Source organism: Musa acuminata, unplaced genomic scaffold, assembly GCF_036884655.1.
Source record: "Musa acuminata AAA Group cultivar baxijiao unplaced genomic scaffold, Cavendish_Baxijiao_AAA HiC_scaffold_874, whole genome shotgun sequence".
Classification (NCBI taxonomy): Eukaryota; Viridiplantae; Streptophyta; class Magnoliopsida; order Zingiberales; family Musaceae; genus Musa; species Musa acuminata.
In genome coordinates, this window is record NW_027021097.1 from 5,001 (window position 1) to 7,500 (window position 2,500).

Genomic DNA, 2,500 nt, shown 5'->3' on the forward strand with positions numbered 1-2,500 from the left:
GCAGCACCGTCCCTGCTATACGAAAGCCCCATCCAGCCCTGTGCCACCCGGGGGGTTCCAGGGTGCTGAGATGGCTGACGTTTTGCTCCGCTCTCGACGGTCACCGCGCAACGCAAGAACAGGCCAAAAACTGGCCAAAACGGCCCAAAAACGGGCCAAAACTGGCCATTTTTGGCTGCGCGAGCGAGCGGCGAGCGGCGGACAGCGAGCGAAGCGAGAGGCAGCACCGTCCCTGCTATACGAAAGCCCCATCCAGCCCTGTGCCACCCGGGGGGTTCCAGGGTGCTGAGATGGCTGACATTTTGCTCCGCTCACGACGGTCGCCGCGGCACACAAGAACAGCCCAAAAACAGGCCAAAACAGCCCAAAAACGGGCCAAAACTGGCCATTTTTGGCTGCGCGAGCGAGCAGCGAGCGGCGGACAGCGAGCGAAGCGAGAGGCAGCACCGTCCCTGCTATACGAAAGCCCCATCCAGCCCTGTGCCACCCGGGGGGTTCCAGGGTGCTGAGATGGCTGACGTTTTGCTCCGCTCACGACGGTCGCCGCGGCACGCAAGAACAGGCCAAAAACTGGCCAAAACAGCCCAAAAACGGGCCAAAACTGGCCATTTTTTGCTGCGCGAGCGAGCGGAGAGCGGCGAACAGCGAGCGAAGCGCGAGGCAGCACCGTCCCTGCTATACGAAAGCCCCATCCAGCCCTGTGCCACCCGGGGGGTTCCAGGGTGCTGAGATGGCTGACATTTTGCTCCGCTCACGACGGTCACCGCGCCACACAAGAACAGCCCAAAAACAGGCCAAAACAGCCCAAAAACGGGCCAAAACTGGCCATTTTTGGCTGCGCGAGCGAGCGGCGAGCGGCGAACAGCGAGCGAAGCGAGAGGCGGCACCGTCCCTGCTATACGAAAGCCCCATCCAGCCCTGTGCCACCCGGGGGGTTCCAGGGTGCTGAGATGGCTGACGTTTTGCTCCGCTCACGACGGTCACCGCACCACGCAAGAACAGGCCAAAAACTGGCCAAAACAGCCCAAAAACGGGCCAAAACTGGCCATTTTTGGCTGCGCGAGCGAGCGGCGAGCGGCGAACAGCGAGCGAAGCGAGAGGCAGCACCGTCCCTGCTATACGAAAGCCCCATCCAGCCCTGTGCCACCCGGGGGGTTCCAGGGTGCTGAGATGGCTGACGTTTTGCTCCGCTCTCGACGGTCACCGCGCAATGCAAGAACAGGCCAAAAACTGGCCAAAACGGCCCAAAAACGGGCCAAAACTGGCCATTTTTGGCTGCGCGAGCGGCGAGCGGCGGACAGCGAGCGAAGCGAGAGGCAGCACCGTCCCTGCTATACGAAAGCCCCATCCAGCCCTGTGCCACCCGGGGGGTTCCAGGGTGCTGAGATGGCTGACGTTTTGCTCCGCTCTCGACGGTCACCGCGCAATGCAAGAACAGGCCAAAAACTGGCCAAAACGGCCCAAAAACGGGCCAAAACTGGCCATTTTTGGCTGCGCGAGCGAGCGGCGAGCGGCGGACAGCGAGCGAAGCGAGAGGCAGCACCGTCCCTGCTATACGAAAGCCCCATCCAGCCCTGTGCCACCCGGGGGGTTCCAGGGTGCTGAGATGGCTGACGTTTTGCTCCGCTCTCGACGGTCACCGCGCAATGCAAGAACAGGCCAAAAACTGGCCAAAACGGCCCAAAAACGGGCCAAAACTGGCCATTTTTGGCTGCACGAGCGAGCGGCGAGCGGCGGACAGCGAGCGAAGCGAGAGGCAGCACCGTCCCTGCTATACGAAAGCCCCATCCAGCCCTGTGCCACCCGGGGGGTTCCAGGGTGCTGAGATGGCTGACGTTTTGCTCCGCTCTCGACGGTCACCGCGCAATGCAAGAACAGGCCAAAAACTGGCCAAAACGGCCCAAAAACGGGCCAAAACTGGCCATTTTTGGCTGCACGAGCGAGCGGCGAGCGGCGGACAGCGAGCGAAGCGAGAGGCAGCACCGTCCCTGCTATACGAAAGCCCCATCCAGCCCTGTGCCACCCGGGGGGTTCCAGGGTGCTGAGATGGCTGACGTTTTGCTCCGCTCTCGACGGTCACCGCGCAATGCAAGAACAGGCCAAAAACTGGCCAAAACGGCCCAAAAACGGGCCAAAACTGGCCATTTTTGGCTGCACGAGCGAGCGGCGAGCGGCGGACAGCGAGCGAAGCGAGAGGCAGCACCGTCCCTGCTATACGAAAGCCCCATCCAGCCCTGTGCCACCCGGGGGGTTCCAGGGTGCTGAGATGGCTGACGTTTTGCTCCGCTCTCGACGGTCACCGCGCAATGCAAGAACAGGCCAAAAACTGGCCAAAACGGCCCAAAAACGGGCCAAAACTGGCCATTTTTGGCTGCACGAGCGAGCGGCGAGCGGCGGACAGCGAGCGAAGCGAGAGGCAGCACCGTCCCTGCTATACGAAAGCCCCATCCAGCCCTGTGCCACCCGGGGGGTTCCAGGGTGCTGAGATGGCTGACGTTTT